The sequence below is a fragment of the Rhopalosiphum padi genome, chromosome 4 (assembly GCF_020882245.1).
Source record: "Rhopalosiphum padi isolate XX-2018 chromosome 4, ASM2088224v1, whole genome shotgun sequence".
NCBI lineage: Eukaryota > Metazoa > Arthropoda > Insecta > Hemiptera > Aphididae > Rhopalosiphum > Rhopalosiphum padi.
In genome coordinates, this window is record NC_083600.1 from 36,285,925 (window position 1) to 36,306,244 (window position 20,320).

The 20,320-nt window shown below is 23.6% G+C and overlaps 1 protein-coding gene across 3 annotated transcripts in view; it reads left to right on the forward strand.

Annotated features, from left to right (window-relative positions):
• LOC132930158 (ras-related protein Rap-1b) overlaps positions 1-20,320 on the forward strand; it is a 164,308-nt gene that overhangs the window by 19,432 nt on the left and 124,556 nt on the right. The window contains exon 2 of one of the 3 annotated variants that reach the window (XM_060995861.1): positions 10,052-10,114. The exons of the other annotated variants lie outside the window; for them this stretch is intronic. The gene's annotated coding sequence lies outside the window, so the exon portion shown is untranslated. The remainder of the gene's footprint in view (positions 1-10,051; positions 10,115-20,320) is intronic. 3 annotated transcript variants of the gene reach the window in all.

Sequence of the window (20,320 nt, forward strand, 5' to 3'; positions counted from 1 at the left end):
AGAATCATAATATTCAAGATAAATTATTACATTTTTCATGATAACAAATAATGTTACATATATATTAAATATAAAAAAAAGAAAATGTATCACTGAAATCCAACCATAACGACGTGATAAATATGATAGTTTTACATTAAAATTAAATTTTAACTAATAGCGGTTGGTATTATTTTTTAAATATATTGTATACATTTAATTTGTATAATATGTCAAGAGTCATATTTCAACGTTAACAATGTGATTTCTACAGTGATGTAAAATTCATTGTTCGACGTTTAAAAAAAAAACAAATTAGGTCATTTTCACTAAGGGCATGTACATAAAGTACATGTATTGATAATTTGTATTCATAAGGCTATTGAATTTTAAAATAAAAACTACTGAACACGCAATAATATAAACTTTTGGCTAATACGCGATGGTGATGTGTCGTGGTTTAAAAACATATTTCACATATAAATAAAAACACTAATATATATGAGCCCACAATTACCGTTGAATTTTACTTTATTTTATTTTATTTTTTATAATATAATTATATACCTATTTAAAAATAAAGATTTATTTTGAGTGGAGAAATTAGTTTCATAACAAGTTAAAGTTATAAAATATTACAAATCTATTTAGCAGTTATAATGATTACGAATGTTAACCTAAAATTATAATCAAAATAATGTAGATATTTAATAAATAGAAATCATATGTATTTATTGCAACTTATTGGATGGCATAACATATCTACTTTTCTGTTGAAAATTCAATCATTTTGCTTCTAAATATATTTTTTACTTAAAAATAATGATAGATGAATCATTTTTGGTTTGTATTTATTTATTTTTATTCAACCTTACAACGAAAAACTGCTGATAATATTTTAAAAAGACTATAAACAGTTTGAACAAAGAAAAATTTAAAAAAAATGTTGGTTGAACTGACTTTAATTTAAAATTGTTTTCTAATTTTCATAATAGTTCATCAAATTAAACTATTTTATCATTTTCATCATCCATGCTACTTTACGAAGACATTTACAAATCAAGACACGTACTTGACAGTCAGTTTAATAAAAAACTAGTGTATATATATATTTATTTATTTTATACAATATATTATTTTTATGTTTTTTTTTTTAATCCGGGACCATTTTAATTTTTTTTTTTTTTTTAAATGATCTTTTATCCGAGTGGTTTTTTTATAATATAGCGTGCGTAATTACAGAATGTATTACCAAAAACGTAATATTCATATTTTTATCTCAAATATACATGTATTTTATTAAATAATTGTATTAAAAGAGAATTATTTTAATATCAATGTCCGACAACGATGTTCAACATGCAGAAAAAAACAATGGATTTCATTGAATATTATGTTATATTATACCGAATGTAATGATACATTAGTGGCTACAATAAGATTATATAATTTTTAGTTTGCCGAAAAGAGGTTTACGATTTACTCTTTAAAATATAAGGTCAGGTTATAGTGGTAAAACATAATGATAATTTCTTATGTAAATGTATGTAAATTATGATGTTATGTTATGATGTACAATTTTCGTCGCGGGCCTGTGTTGCCATAAAATTGTTTAATTACATAAGGTAACGGAGATCAGATGCTGTTTGCATGAAAGTGTAGTAGATATCTATAATATTATAAGGTTCTAATATGTGTATGTTTTGATGTAAGATGACACATCACACATGTATCGCTGTAGGCTGACTGAAACTTTAAACCATAAACATCGTTTATAAGACACGGAATTCCTTAAAAACGTAATAAAAAAAAACCCAACCACTAAAAGTAGCACTACGTTTTACAAAATATGAAAGCATATTTTTTGGTAGTGTCTAAAAGATTAATCTCGACTATCATAAATCTTTGCGAGAAGATAACGAACTGAGAAAGTGCTTCCTTCGTGTGTCCGTCGACCGTCAAACTTTTTTTTTCTTTTTAAAAACCGACGTCTATTTTTTATGAACTTGTATACAACAAATTTAAATTCTATTATTATTATCTGCATTCGTATAAATTATCTGCTGTATTCATAACTGTTCTATTTTGTAATATACCTACATATATATTATAACACAATATTAGCGGATAGAATTATTTCCTATTTTATAACATGAATTAGTACTTGTATTAGTCAATACTATACGATAAGACCATTCTACAAAATTAATTATGTAGTTTGATTTTCGTATTATAAATTAAACGAATTTCTAAACCTAATACACGCATTTAAAAAGATTTGTATACACTAAGCAAAATGTTTAATATGTTTATAATTTATAAATACTTCGCAAACATTTTAACTGTATTGGAAATTATGGGTCTTTTTCCCACCAATTTTCTGCTATTCATCGTTATGTTATGTTACGCAGTGTATTTATATAGAAATATACTATTAATGAATAACGAACATAATATAAAGACTTAAAAGTACTTTTGTATTCGCCGTTTATATCTGCTTTATATTATTTTTCGCCAAACGTTCCACACTATTTCGATTAATTTTATTTTAGCATATATACAATATCTTTAAATCGATTTGTGGTGGCTGAGCTAAAACGGTGGTTTTAATATTTAACAGAAGGTTTTTTTTTTTATATTATCGACTTAGTATTTCTTTTATAGCGTGCATATATTATCGTAATGTAGCATACAAATGGTCGTTTATGTTTTTTAATTCACGTTCATGCAATTTTATTCGTAACAATTTAATAACGAATAAAATTTTTTTACAATAACTGTATATCTGTAGAGTATAGATTATACCTAATACATAAATTTGAAACTAAGTGTAACATTTTACGATACTATATTATAAATAAGTTTTAAATCAAATCGTCAGCAGTAATTGATAAATCGACCAGAAATTAATATTAATCATTGTCCAATTCATGTTGATTTTTGGGATTTAATCATTTTCCGAAATGGAAAAAAACTGTTCATTTCATAAATTGGAAGATTTCACGCCGGAGGTTCTACATTAATACAAATAAATATACGATGCACAATAATATGGGTGATCGAATTTATAAAATATACTAATATTTTTATTTTTTTTTAAATACATTTAATATTTTGTGTGATAATAATTATGAAGTATGAATTATCGGTGGATAAAATACAACATACATATAGTAATATTTTATTATTTTAATTTTACCCAGCTGAATATTACTATTACCTTATATTGACAGGAAGATTATTACTGTCTACAGTTTAAGCATCAGTAACTCCAAATTCCATCAACACAATAACACAATATAATAATCCTTAATATTTCAGTTAGGATCTTGACAATACCGGTCACCTAATCGCAAATTATTAATGTACGGCCTCTGTCTACACAAAATGTTTGGAAAGTTTATCCAAAATTATTTGAATAAATCAAGTGATGACAACTGTATATAGGTTGGAAGATGTTATACATTATTAGATTTCCTTATATACGTCAAACCTTTTATAAATAATATAATAAATATGTTTTTACTCAATGTGTTTATAACATTATTATTTTTGGTGAAATCTTATTAAACAGCAATGTTTTTACTCGTGAAGATTATATTTTATAAATTAGTTAGAAAAATGTCAATGCTTTTTAAATGAATTTTTCATTCATAAAATGTAAAAATAGATATTTTGTTGTGGTACTATAATAGAACTAATGTAATTATTATGATTTTATCTATATTATACAGTGATATTTGTTTAACAGTAATAACTCATCGTAATATGTTATTTTTAAAAAGCACTTATTAATATTTTTATTTTTTCAACATTTTCATCATACATTATACAACAAAATATTTTCATTATTTATTATTCCTACACATTTTATATTACTTTTCTATTTTTGAACAACAGTGTTCATTTTTAATTTCATACAATTTTTATTAAGCAATACAATTTTTTAAGAATTTTGAATAAGTTTATTTGATTATAGATGAACATATAGAGTTTAAAGGTTAAAGTTTAAATGAGTTGAGTGAAGTTACAAAGGGGAACCTTGAAAATTTTGTCCAATGCGTTATTCATCTAAGCTACTAAGCTTAATTTAGGTTCTTATAGCTAATTAATTACTCATTTGAAATTTGAATACAAATTCTAATTCCCTTATCATTCTGTCATTGAAAATTGTAAAAGTATTTACAAAAATTATGATATTAAATAAGTAATATTATACCTACATCTTTTTTTTCAAAGACATGAATGTTTTTCAAGATAGCAATTATGTTAAATTACTGTTAAAATAATAACCCAGTATAATAGTTAATTATATCATTTAAAATTATTAACTATAGTTTATTTGTCAATTGATAATATACATTCGATGACGTATTATTAAAATAACCGACGAAAACGATTTATTTCTATTTCGTTCTTTATTATTCCAGTATAAAGCCTTGTAATTTCATCTTACATAAAATAAAATAAAACTCTAAAAAACTATGCTTACTAAAAAGTAAATAATAATAAGGAACAACTATGATTTATGGACCATTTTATTTTTTTTTTTTTAAATGTTGGTGATTACTTTGTTTTATCTATAAGATTTGCAAATGTACCATATGATTTTTGTTCCTAGTCTTTATTTTTAAAAACAGAATAACACGCTTGAAATAAATTTATTGCATTTGAATGATAAATAACTAAACCTCGCAGCAATAACTTAGATACTAAATTCGAATAATATTACCGTCCGCTGTTTTAAATATTATGTTTATATGTTTTGTACATGGATTTGATAAACCGAAGTTGTATGTGATGTAATGTAATTTGTATGTATTATTCAATGTAACTCGTAATAAATACTAATATAGAAGATCATAATATATTTTTTAAATATGTTTACAAAATTTTCCATTAGATCAAGATATTTTTTAAACGATGGTAGTGCTGTGTTACGTATATGACTTTATTATTGCGAGGAAATTATTTTTGTGAAATATTTATAAACTCAGTTGATTCCGACCACAATTTCCTGCTTAGGTTAAAGTATTTAATAGTATAAATCACTGATGAGAGATTACTATATCGATAATGTAAACTCGTATAATATGGAAAAATTTGTTTTTCAACGATAATTAGCTTATTAATAGAAAAATAATGTATCTGACGTAAAAGTGTGCTACATTACAATATACTGTGATAATATTTGAAAATGTTTAATTAAGTTATAATAATATCAAAGAAATTTGGTAAGTTTGTTAATTTATAAATGTAGATTATTTTTTTAGATATCGATTTTAACTATAAAAAATTGGCAAGTGAATACCACTCTGTTGTCTAGTACATGTCAAGTGAATTACTGTTGTAATGGTTGCTTTAAATTTGAATCAAATGATTTATCATCGTATACGAAAAATGATTTTGAGTGATTCTTATCAGCCAATATCACTGTTGATATTATATTATTATGGTAGGTTCAAGGTTGAATCAATTGTTTCCGTTTACTTGGTATTTATTATATTATTATAATCATAATAGATGCAATTCTTATCATATTATGTTATTGTTATTAACTTTTAAGTCATTAACAAGTGTGATTAGGTTCATGGATATAAATTGGTTATACCTTTAAATTAATTTACATTTTTTGAATATTTTCTTGCGAAAAGTAAAATTTATATTGTATGTAAAAGTTTTAAGTTCTGTGCGGCCACGAATACTATTTTTATATTATAACAGAATCATCTAATTTTAATTTTAATCGTCTATACAATAAATCATTATATATTTATATATTTGTCAGTGGACTAATAATATGGAATATTATATTAAATTATCAAACATTTTATAATATTAAAAAATACTTGTAGCTTGTTAATAAATTTCGTAAAAATTTGCGTATTTTTAATATTTTCATACAGTTATAAGAAAAACTCATGTGAAATCATGTACTAAATTTTCAAAAAATGTTGACCAAGTGAATAACTTTTTATTAGATTTATAGGAAAAAAATAGTCATCGAAAATGAATTGTTACAAATAGCTGTAAAATAGTATTTATTAAATAGTATTATACTATAACTTGTTACTTTCGTTAAAAAGTTTGATTTATTAATTAATTCATTGAAGAATAAAAAATACACTCATAATATTATTGTAATAATCATTATAACTAATATAAATATTCCCAAGTGTTAATGATTCAGTGTTACGACATATTTTTCACAATTAATGACTAACAGAAGGCATTAATTAAATAACATGGTCAATTTTGTGAGAACAAGTGTATTTTAATTATACTAGTGTTTGATGTATTTTAATTAATTGTAATTATCGTGAATAATTAAAATGCCTGTAGTATTGAGTTCTCATAAGATATATATTCTAAGAACACGACATGGAAAACTGAAAGCAATTTACGTTCAATGTGATATACTTATGTACCAATATATATATAAGATATTTATCTAAATTGTAAATACTTATAAGACGTTAAAATTAATCAACTTTCAACTTACTCGTTTAAAATTTGAATTTTACACATCGAAATTTTCAGTAAAAAAATGTATTTCGATATATGAATTAGAAAATATAAATCGTCACTCAAAAATAAAAATAAATTATAAATAATAATAATAAAAAATTAAAATTTTATTTTGTTATTATGAATTTAGTTCATGTAAAAAAATATTTTCAAAAAATTAATAATTTTCAAGATAATGAGTGTTTAATGTTAAAAGAATCACCAAGTTTAATACGATTCTGACAGTTTTTTTTATTATAAGTAAAATGCAGTTTTAATTACAATGACTTGACATTCTGAATAAAACATGGAATGTATTTTTTGTAATAATTATGATTATTTTTTTTCCAAAACTTTTTTGGGTAGGAGAAAAGTTTTAATAGTAGAGTTCTATTTATTGCACATTTTATAACTTGGTATTTTAAAAATACTATTTTTAATTTTATACTTAGTACTTTTCTTATTTGTAAAGAAAAACAACAAGAGAACTACAAAACACAATTGGAAGTTTGTGTTCAGTTGATAAACGTTTTTCGAATGTGATAATTTATCATTGTTCTAAAATGTATAATATTGTTAAAATATAATGGAATTCTAACATAAATATAGGTGAGTAAACAAGGAAAATGCATATACCTAGTTTGATTACTGTCTGTGTTATTCGCTTCATACTAAATTATTATAATTTTATTTTTATACCCTTACTCTACGTATACTCTACGGAATAACTCCCTGATTACTCATTCCCTTTTATGCTTTAGTAATGCATTTTTTTTTTAAACTGGAATTGTAGGAATTTTTAAATATATATTAAAAGACCATATTTTCAAAAACTTATATTTTTTATACCTATTATTAAAGAATGACCTGTGGGCTTTGGCTATAAAAACTTATTTATTTAAAAAAATAAAATAAAATGTTTTCTTTAGTAAATAAATTTCTAATATAAGTACGTTTTTTCTTGAAAATTGTATCGCGTTTAAATCGAAATTTTAAGTGATACATTTTTAATTATTTAACTTTTTATGTAGTATGCATTAAAAGTTATTCTTAAGTAGTAGTATCACTTTACATTTTTATAAATCGTAAAATGTAAAAATAACAATATTAGTTTGGTACAATGATTTTGTAAATCATGATTTTTCAGCCTATATTACTAAGTATATTGTATGATATTTCTAGAAAAAAAAATTTAAATGTTTGTAAATAACACAAAAAGATATAATATTATAATATATAAAGCTATATTAGCTGGTATTAATAGTTATTATATTAATTTTACTATTTATTATTATCATTATAATATAGATTGCTTTCTTTTATTCGAAATGTTAAGATAAGTATATTTTATATTGGAAATTATCACTAAGATAGACCACAAGTTAGAAAAACTCAAAAATTAAAAACAATTAAATAAATAAATTTTTTTTAATTTTTAAGCTTTTTTGATTTGTTATATAATTTTAGTGATAATTTCAAATATAAATACAGTTTGAAACATTCAAAATAAATAAAAAAAGCCATTTATATAATAATAATAATAATATATGTATATATATATATAATTTTACCAAACGTGTGTATATCATTCAACTCCTCCTAGACAAATAGACCAATTTTGATAACATTTTTTGTATGTGTCAAACCTTGGATGGTTTAAATTTACAATTGAACCCGATAAATGTCGTTGCAATAGGGTTTTAGAAAATTTTGACATGGGTATGTTCTAAATAATAATATGTGTACATTTTAGATGCCAATGATTTCGGGAACCACTCATCCGATCAACATAAGGGTTTAATTTAAATAAAAGATCACACTGGGGAGCAGATTTTAATCATAGTTTATCGGCCAACTCTCGTCCATAGAGTATTGAGCGATAAAATATTGAATATACCACCTACATTTAGTACAAAAATGTTAAGACTTTTTCTCTATTGAAATAATTGTTAATATTTCATTAACTTAATTTTTTTTAGTTAATTTTAAAATAATGATTTTAAAAATTGATTAAAAATTAACGATTTGATAGTGAACTGATAAAACTAAGATATAACATTCAGGTAAAGAAGGTTTTAAGCTCATTTCTGATTCTATAAGTTAATTAACAATCTAGATATTAATTTTTAACATAATTGGAAAATACGCACATATAGGTATAAAACGAACTGCGTGTCGTCTGTAAACTACGAGTGTAAATAACAAATTTAACAAAGTTTGAATTACATAAGAAGCGTAACTTTAATGAGCGACGAAATGCGCGAGGATATGTTGCTTGCTCCCGTGTAAGCTTAGAAAACAATTTTTACATCTATGCCCCTGATCACAAAGACGAATGATATAGTTTAGAAAGAAATATTAGAAAATCTATAGAAACTTTGAAGAAAACTTAAAAAAAAAAAATGTTTTGTCTGACGCCATTGACACCCGAGTGAAAAATTATTTTTAAAAAACGCTCCTTCTAAATGGTTAAAAAAAAAAAAATACAAGGACGAGATAGCTATTTAAAATGTATATGCCAGAAATATAATCTATACACTAAATCAGAAAACCAAAAATATTATTTATCTACACGCGTTACGGTAAATGTTAATATTAGGTAACCAAATTTAACACTGATGCATTTTTCGCGGGTAATGAAGTGCATGGAATATAATATACGTATATTAGCTAAACTCCGTGCACTCCGTTGCCCGTACAAAATGCATCCGTGTTCAATTTAGTTACCGGTGCTAACATTTAACGTGAGGATAAATAATATTTTTGGTTGCTTGATTTGGTCCATAGATGATATTTCCGACATATCAACTTAACATATTATTATCCCACCCATTTTTTCAATTGATTAACCGATTATGTATGATTTATTAAAAAATAATCACACTACATCAAACATAATAATAAATAATAAAGACGTAATATCGAGTTCATTAATTGGGATAAAAAATATCTTATCTTAAGATGGAGACCAAATCACACATATTTATTTATTTTTTTATTATATTGATCATAATTTCATCAAACTCGATTGAAGAGTATCGTGGACATACCCGTCATACACCAAATGTATGTATAATGCATTTTAAAAAACAAAATAATGTCTTTATTATAAATAAACCATAATATACAACAACCTGATTAATAGGTATACTTCGATTTTAGCGGCCTTAAGAGTTTATTGAAGCATGTAAATTGTATTTTGTTTCGATGATTATTTTGAGAATAAATAATGATAATATTAGTATACAGGCTATATGTACACTCTTTGAATAAAAAGTTTATTTTAGCAGTTTTGTTGATTTTTTTGAAAGTAATCATTCAATTATCATATTTTAAAAATTACATCACTAAAATATTTAAATAAATAAAAAGAAACTTATTCTTTAGGTCATATTGTTTTAAACAATATTGTATTAACACCGAATATAAAACGTTTTTACATCAATATTCTTTCTTAAACGTATATTGTTTTATTTATAAAATATAACTAAGCAATATTATAGTTTAAACTAAATAATAATCTTAACTTTATAATTTATAATAACTTTAACTTTTTTGATTGTAGGTTGAGTAAATGTCTATAGTATCACGTGTGACATATTTAACGAGTAAACTTAGGGCCATTTCGGTGAGTGTTATACTATATATAAATATTAAAATTGTGTTATCTTCGTAAACCATCCCTGAGGGATTGTGGCAATATTTAAGTTAAAATAATATGACTTGCCAATTTCATGATAAAGTGTACGTCTCAACGTAGATCAATACTAATGTGATAATAATTTTATTACAATACTAACACGAGTTTCAGTTATAAGATCTTGTACATGGCGAAGAGTGTAGATAACTATAGTATGTCAAATTTTCAACTGACTAATACGTTGCATACACATTTTATTATTGTAAACATAGGCAAGATGCCATTTTGGTTGATTATTTCATGAAATTATGGATTATTTAGTTTCTTTCCATCGTGAATGTTTTATGAAGTTATTTCACCCAAATCTTGTATGAAATAAAATACAATTATTATAAAAAGCATATCATTTGACGTTACATTATAATTATTCTATTAAATATTATTCTTTATGATGAAATATATATATTTTTTATTTGAAGAGTTTTCCAATAATTTGAAATATTTTTCCAGACATTTATTGTATGTATATTAGGCTACCTTCTAGGTATATGCAGATTTCAAGCTGATGAGAAATTACAAATACATTTAACTGTAATAAAAAATACAAATACTATAAAATAATAATGTCAGTTACACGTACTTAGTTGTATGTGAAAATTACAATAATGTAATAATTATATTTAATAGAACATATATTTTTGATTAACAGTTTGTACGAGAACAAAAAGAATTAAACAATTATGACTATAAATGTATATTTGTGTAGAATATTTATAGCCAATTAATAGAGGTTTATTTCATAATGAAACTAAATGTTATTATGAGCCTCAATTTTCAAATAATTATTCTCGTTACTTTGAATTTGATGTTTGGTAGATTGTTTACTCAGTCTTAAACATTTAAAATATGTCTTGTCAACAAGAGTGTGATCGTACGCCTGACGATAATGATGATTCATATAACTATGTTACATAATATAATATAAGTATGAAACGTTTGTTATGGTTTGATTATAAAATTAATTTTTTATTTGCATCAATTTATTCTGCGTAAACAAAATGTATGAAAATATTATGTAAGCTATGCGATTAAGGTAACTAATCTGGTAAATATTAAGTTTGTAGAAATAAAATAAATGTAATAATCATAATGTCGTGTGATTATCATTATATTTTAAATGTGTTCAGAAAATTAAGTTTTTAAAATATATTGGAACTTAAAATAAAAGGTACCTAACTAAACTATTTTCATAATTCTATATTTTAATAATATGTGTAATCAAAAATCAAATCATAGTTGATACTTCAGTGAATAGCTTATTCAAAATGAGATATAAAATTTAATGAATTAGTTTAATATATTTAAGACAACATTTAATGAAATTTGTATACACTTTGTGTAAATAAGAAACTAATAAGTAATAATTATCAGTATTTTATTTGTTATGGACAAAGGTGTTTTTAATTCACCTGAGTACTACTATGTGTTCACGTTCTACAATGATTTAGTTGTTCTTGCGAACGAAGTTATTAATAATATTGTTTACAATAATATATTAAACAAACGTTTTTTCTCTCGTAACCATGTTAAATACAATTTTATTTTTCCGTGTAAAATTATAAATTTATCAGTTAGAACATATTTTAACTTTATTTTCTAAAGCTCCCCGCCAATAGTTAAAATTATGATTCAAAGAGCTCTGAAAACCCTCACTTACTTAGTATATATAACATATATATTGATTATAAATCTGCCCAACCACAATACACTAGGAAATTAAGTGAACTTTGAAACAAGTTTTGTATCTAATTACAAAATGAAATTCAGCAACTATATTGTAAGCAGGTAAATAAATATACATTTATAGAATATGAAAAATAATATATTTGAACTTTATTTGCAATTATCGTTGAAATATTGTAAAAATAAATAATTCGATTAAAAGATTTTTTCTAAATGTTTGATATTTTGCACTAGAAGATTTCAAATTATAGTTATAAAGAAGAGCTGTCTCGTAGATCCTTATAATGTATAATAATATTATTATTATAATAGGGTTTTTTTTTTTGTGATGTTTATTTAATTTAAACACAACAAACACGTGAATCTCTTAAGACTAAAATTTGAAAACTGAAGTTGTACCTACACACAATTGTTAACAAAATATTAATGCTTATATTTTCTTATATAGAAAAGTTAATCCTGAAAATATTACTTAATATTGACTATGACGTATATAGTAATGGTAATAATAATAACAATAATAGTAATAATTATTATTATGTAGTTTAATTTTTAATTATACCAGCTGAAACCTTAAAATTGAATTTCTCTTTAACGCTATTATAATATGCTAAATCATTCATAGCGTCATGAACAGGGTTTGTGGGTTTAATCATTTACATAACTTCCATTTTCCAAATATCTAGGTAAATTTTATAATTTAATTAGAACATGATTTTGTGTGGTAAAAAATTAATAAAGTGTATTCAATTTTTAAATTTTAAATTATGTATTTTTTTGATATTTCTGATATTATTAAAATATTATGTCGATACTAAATATTTATTTCACACAATTTTAAAACACCATTTACAAAAAAATTATTAAATTTGTAAATGTAAGTGTTCCAAAGTAAATGGAGTATATCCTAACCTTACTGGTATAAATACGATTATAATATTATATTATCGACTTTGAAATTAACTTCTCGAATATTTATATGGTATAAGAATATATTTATTTATTTTGAACTGTGTATTTTCATTTGTTAAATACTTGATTACAGTCTTCGTAAAGTAGAAATAAACCCAAACTATTCTTAGTGACTTTCATAAGAATTAGGTACTATAATATTTTATACTGGTAAAGTAACCTAATTTTTGTTATGTTTTTTGTATCGTTATTTTATTTTTCAAGATTTCTTTACTTCTCTTATCATATATAATTATTTTTCAAATCACATATATTTATTAAATATGTCTGATTTTTTTGTCTGATGTGGCCATATAGGCGGGTCACTGTACTATTAAATTTGGGAGAAGAAAAGCTTCATAATCATGTTTTACAAATAGTAAACTTTGATATTTGTTTGAAAATTTAAAATTTAAAATTTAAACTATCAAAAATGTGAGTGCCGATGGAGATTTAATTGAATTTATTGTTAATAATAAAATCTTAAGACTCGATATTCCTGAAGATCTGTTTTATTATGAGCTTATGAGTTTATTAATAAATTGTATCCAACTGGAATTGATTTATTGTCCATGAGTGCGAGAGCAATTTTAGATTAACGGATTGATGATGTAAGTAAAATAAGTGATTCAATTTTATCAAAATTTCTCAGTGATAACATCAAGTGTATTTTTTTCTGATACATCCGATTCACTTAGTGGAGATGACGTTGATAATGAAACATATCTTTACGTTATCCGCCTGGGTAATGAGTATCTTGCATATCTGCATGATATCTTCAGAATTAGTACCAACTTAAATTAACATGAAGCTAAGTTGTATTACCATGTTATTAAGAAATGTATGCATTTTTGAAGTGTTATGCGATGGAACACGATTAGTAGTAATTAAAGTCTACAATACTATATTTTATTAAAAGATTTTGACAGGAGACAAGAAGGGTAATATATTTCATATTTTGCTCATCACACTTGTCTTGATGTAAGTGGAAGTTCAGATATTCCTTTGAAAAAGATTACAATTCCCAGAGAGACTTACATTTGAAATGACAATTATTAAGTCACGGTGACAAAGCTTTGAGAAAGTTGGATTATTTGTTACATGTAAAGACACTATATTTACACAAGGTTAATTATACATTGCATTTTCATGATTTAAAAGTTGTGTGGGAATCAGAATTGAGTGCAAATTTGAAGATACATTAATTGAAACGTAGTTGATGAATCATTACAGTATAATGTGTATAGATAATATTTTTTATTTAACATGTTAATAATTTATATGTATGTATTATTCTTTATTCAGATTGTTTAAATTAAAGTCTTTTAAGCGCTCAGTAAAAAAGCCAACAGTAGTCAGATCCCTAGAGTTTTAACTTATAACATTAATATTTTTGGAAATAGGTGTCGTGGAGCACGCAAAATGGCTTTTTATATGCAACGAATTTTCATCAAAAAAATTATTCATTACAGTGATTTTATCAATAGCGAAGTATACTCAAAACCTACTATACGCGAGAAACATGTTTGTCAGTTTTTTCCATACATAATAGTTTGTTGTTCTAACATAACAATTTTTTTATAATTATGTGTGTGCTTTTAAAATTATTTCTATTAATTAATATTTTACGATTAATACAAAAAAGTATATTATACTGGTCACGCATGCAGAACTCTTACATATTTATAAATAATAATTTTTCTTGAAAAAATACTTGCACATATTTATAAGTTAAAACGTATCATTATAATCCGTTAAACTATAAAATAAAAAAAATATCGAGTATATCACAATGTCGATCATTGATTATAATAATAAAAAAGTATGTCTACGTAGCTCAATATACTTAACTAGCATCATATTGGAATATATGGCAACGGAAATTGTCGATGTTGAATACTCTTCCTCGAGAGAGAGTTGCAATATTAATAAAGTAATAAATTTAAATATCTGAAGGAAAATTATTTCATCCTTGTATTTTTAAATATTATTATTATTATTTTTACTGTGTATAAATTAAAAAATATATATAAATATAGATCGTACTTATATTAAGATGTTATGATTTCAGAAATTATAATTTGTTTAATTGAATAATATTCTAATGAATCCGTATAATGTATTAAAATGTTGTTCAGTAGATATTTTAAAATGTATATAATGTAATATATTAAATATATTATGCACTTACCAATATTAAAAAACTCGATATTAAATGTATATAATATTTATTTATTTATTAAATAAATAATATTTATCGAATTACAAATATAACAGGTACTATATTATATAATAATATAACTTAATAAAACACATTTTTAATCCACAGTTATTAAATATTTATTAAGATATTATAATATTGTGTACTTGTTTAATAAAATGTATTTTATTTTAATTATTTATATTTACCTATAATCTCATATTATCAACTAGTTATTTTTTTTTTTTTTTTTTTTTTTTTTTTTTTTTTTTTTTTTAACTTCAAGTGAATAATTTTAAATAAAGTCTATTGTTATGTTGTGATCATTTTAAAAACGATTGAAATATTTATGCTAGAAATTTTGTTATTACTTCTTATAGCACACTTTTTTTATATATATATATTTTATAAACAGATTGAATCACCGCAGGATTTGATATTTGGTTATATAAATTTAGTGTGAATGGCCAAGTCCTTGTGGTATACTCTAAATATTACTGAATAAACTAATACTTATTAAGTAAAAAACATAGTGAATACAGTAATATACGAATATATATATATATTTATTATGTTTTAAAAATTATTAACCCATATGGCATATGATTATGCATAATACTATTATATTAAAAATAGCTTCCCATATTATATATTTATTGATAGAGAATTTTATAAATCGATAATGTATTAGGAATTAAATCCGATTTAGATAAAACTAACGAATACACTTACTTATGGAACTATTTTACCTTTCCTGCACCTACGGATTATATTATCACGTTATAATATAATTTATATGATATTTATGTAAAATTAAATCACCTCTATGGTGAAATATAATATAATATTATTTTCTATGATTATTATGAAGTGTCTGTCGATATTACATTATATTCCATTAACATATACATTAAAAATAATAAGTTACATACTTGACATACAAAGTATGTTTAAGACAAATCAAAATAATATTCGTTTAATATGCGCGATCAGATGAGCGAGACATTTTCAATTGTATCAAATATATACATCATACAATAGGTATTTTAAAAATATGTCAATTACCTGATGTAGCCTGTTCAACTTATGACTTTGTTTTACTGTAAAATCATTATTTTACTGTCACCAATAGTGTGTATTTGCAGAGATGTGTATTGGGTATATTATAAATGTTAAGATGTTTGAATTATTCAGATAATTTAATTTTAATATAAATCGTATGATTATCATCAATTCACACATACCTGGCTAGAACAGTACGTTTACCATACATATACAATAAATATTGCTTTTTTTATCTATTAAAATTAAAAATGGAACGTGATGCTTCATTGATTTTATAAATGTTTTATCGTATATCTAGGTATGGATTAAAATATATTATATAACATGTACACAATAAAAAAAAAAAAGCTCGACAGTAGACTGTAGAGACTTGGCGTCAAGCACACGTCTCAATTTAATCATCCATCGCAGAGAATAGGGATTATTATAATACATTTAAAAGTTATGATGAGTTTTTATAAAAAGAAAAGAAAAGATTTTACGCCGAGTTTGGTAAAAATGACGCTTGTCCAGATTTTTTTAAAAATGTCACTTCAGTTTTTGATAATTTATCGTTGTATTAGATAAAACTGAAACATCAGCTAATCTTACCAATAATTATATTTAATTTCCAATCGATAAGTAGGGACTTTTGAAACGTTTAAATATATTAACTAATGCAATATAGTTTTGTTTTGCTCAAAATCTAAAAAAAAAAGATAATAAATTATGCAAAACAATTTACTAGTGATATGAAAACTAATGTATTTTACCTGACTGTATTCAAATGTTCACAGCTTACATAATATACATTAAACATATTAAAAATATTATATAAATGCATTAAAAAATATTATCTCAAAGTAAGTATGTAAATACTCGTATAAAATGTAAAAAGATCATTTTTTTTTATGAACATTACAATTTATAAAATTATACCAAATGAAAAAAAAAGTATATTAAAGTATAAATATAATCTTATTTATAATTATATTTCATTAAAATTTAAAACACGCGTATTTAACTTTACTATAATAATAATATTATTAACTGATTTTCGTCTAACAAATTTGCATTACACCGTATTACAAAATATAATACACCTATAATAATAATAGCTGCATTATCCGAGGATAAATAAAACCGAAATTTGTAATCTACCCGTAGCGGATAGTAATAAACTAATAAATAACTTTTTATTTCTTACGTGTAACTAATCGCAAACATAAATAAACGTATAAGTAGTTATGATTTTGTTATAATTAATAGCGCTTAAGCCACTCTAAAATAACTGTATCGATCTATTAACCAAGCCTTTTATGACGTATTGTCGAAACCGGTAAAGTATTTTTTGATTCTATATACCTAAGCCATACCATGGCCTTTGCCTTATATTTATAATAGCCGTTACTAGTGGTTTCTATTCCAAATACTCTTACGACCCCCCTCCGGGATCCCAAATAATATGTGTGTAAAACGTGGTACCGATTGGATTTTTACTACTTCAAAGTAATTGGTTTGTGGTTCTCAATGATGGTTCGAGAGTAAGTAATATTTTCTTTCGAGGGTGATTCAAATGCGTCACTTGTAGTTATTGTCACGTTCTATCGTTGGAACAAAGCGCACGTTCGACTGGAATTCCGGAGTTTTTTTTAATGTTCATCAGACGGATTCATATTCACACTATTAACATGCGCTGAATAATGAGATATCAAAAAAATAAAAACAAATGCGGAGAAAAATATAATTTCTTTAACGTAGCATAATAATAAAAATAATCAAAGTGTCAAACGTAATAAAATAACAGATCTGCAGTATATACATATTTTTATCATGATAAAAAAGTAAACATTTATTATGACGTTATAAAAGCTTTACTGTTAACGTAATAAAAATATATAACTTTTTTTTTTTTACTGACGAATAACTTACACGGAGTTATCGTATAATGTATATAATACAATAATATTAATACGATTTTTAAATAATATATTTATATTATTATTTTAATAATAAATCAATACGGTTTTGCCAAAATCAAATTCAAGAAGTCAATCTCAATGGAGGGAAAGTGCTTCGAATTAATAGTTTAGTCGAACAATTTTAATCAACTCCCTCTCATAGGGCGATGTATAGCAACTTTGCTGATGCTATGGATGTACTGTAGTCGTTTATATACTCATAATTTTAAGTCTGTGTCAACCTCTTTTGTTTTTCAAGACTATATTTATCTTAAATTTTTAAACAATGAAAATTGAATAGTCAACTATTTAGTTATATAACAGTATTTAATAATACAAAGACTGACCATTACTCTGGTATAATGTCTATTATGTATATTGTATGTGGTCGTAACATAAATAATTTTGTTCGATAAATAAAAAGGGTTATAACGTATCATCGAATCGATCTATCTTCAATTTCAGTTTTTCTACGTTACTAGCTTTACTATCATATTATTACGTTTCTTATCATCATAGTAAATTGAATTTTTTGATTTTTCAAATAATTTTTTTTTTTTATATATTTATATAGTATGCTATATGCTTTTGTTGTACAATTTATTTTCAAGTAAATTTCATACAATTTTTTTTCACATTTATATGTAATACTATACCTATTAGTATCGTTTTTCAATAATAAATTTGTATCTATGCTCATTAAAAACATATATTATATATTCAAAACGTGTCATTTATTTGAACAATTAATTTATTTTTCTGTCTTTGAGTATGCACTTAATCAATAATCATAATAATAATCACCTAATTATACTTTGTAATTCAATTCTTTTTAATTAACAATTTTTCATTTTTAATAAACAAGTTTTAAAATAATTATGTTTTTTTTTTGGCCTAAAAATATGTTTTTAAGACAGTATAAAATAAATTCAAACTTTTATACTTTCTTTTCTATATTTTTATATTAATTATAAAATAGACATTTATGGCAATAATTAATGATAATTCGAACTCTTCATAAACTTACAATTGTAATTTTAAACCTAACTGAATTAATTGACCTATTTTTCTTACTTATGCGCGATTAATTCGTATTTTAATCAGGGATTTTGTACATTTCATTTGCCAAAACTTTTAATTACAAAAATTTGTTTTTTCCACTTAAATATTTAAAATGGTTTAACACATCATATTATATAATTGATAATATATAATAAATAATAAATTATTTACACGTAAGAGTACGATCAAAATTCATTTTTTTTCTATGGCGATAGTAAATTAATAGTGTTTTTCAAATTAAATATCACAATGCAGTTTGCATTTCTTATGTCCCACGCCGAATTGAGTAAAACAAGATATGTTACCAACACTTGGTCTTAGTATAATTTATCATACTTTTTACTTTTGTGAATCATGTATAAAATATAAAAATGATTTTTGACAATATCTTGAAGTATTTTCGTGACTCTCTTTAAGATATTTTTTAGCTCGTATACTATAATTGTCATAGGCTATACTGTAATTTGAAGGTCTCTAGAGTATATTATAAAGAGAATAGCTTCCATCATTGGAAGCATCAAGTGATGTTTGATAGTGTAGATGTGCCTTTGGGAAATTATCGATAACGTTATTTATATCTTCCAGTATTTTTATTTGATTCGTTAGTCTACATTTCTTCTTTTTTTTTGTTTTTGCTGATTATATGGAAACTGTTCTTTGGCTTGAGTTTATAGCAAACCGTTATTGGCCGTGTTTTAAAGTTACTAGATTAACTAAAAGGATAATAATGTGTTCTTTCATTTGTAGGTAGATGTTGCCAAATTGAAAAACTACGATAATATAGTTGTAAAGGTTATTTTATTGACTTGAGCAAAATCTAATTTTTTATACTACGTACAATTATTAAAATAATTTATTGTCATGTTTAATTGCATTAGAGTTTAAGATATTTATTGTTCAGAATTTCATAGTTTCCCATTTAATATCTTTTCCTAGACGTTGGTTAAGATGTTGATAATAATGTTTTAAAATTTTCGTTTGAATAACAAATATTAAGTTTTCTATAACAAATGTAATTCTGTGGAATCAATACACAATATAGTAAATTACGCAATTGTAACAAACAAAATATTATGGATAATCTGATGTAAATAATATACTATTTTATCAGTTAAGATTAATATTAATGAATCTTTTACGAGAGGTAGAGGTTGAAAAATTAACTGCCAATAATATTTGAATAAAACATTTATCAAAACTAAAAAGAATGAATCTTAAGACTACTATACAATA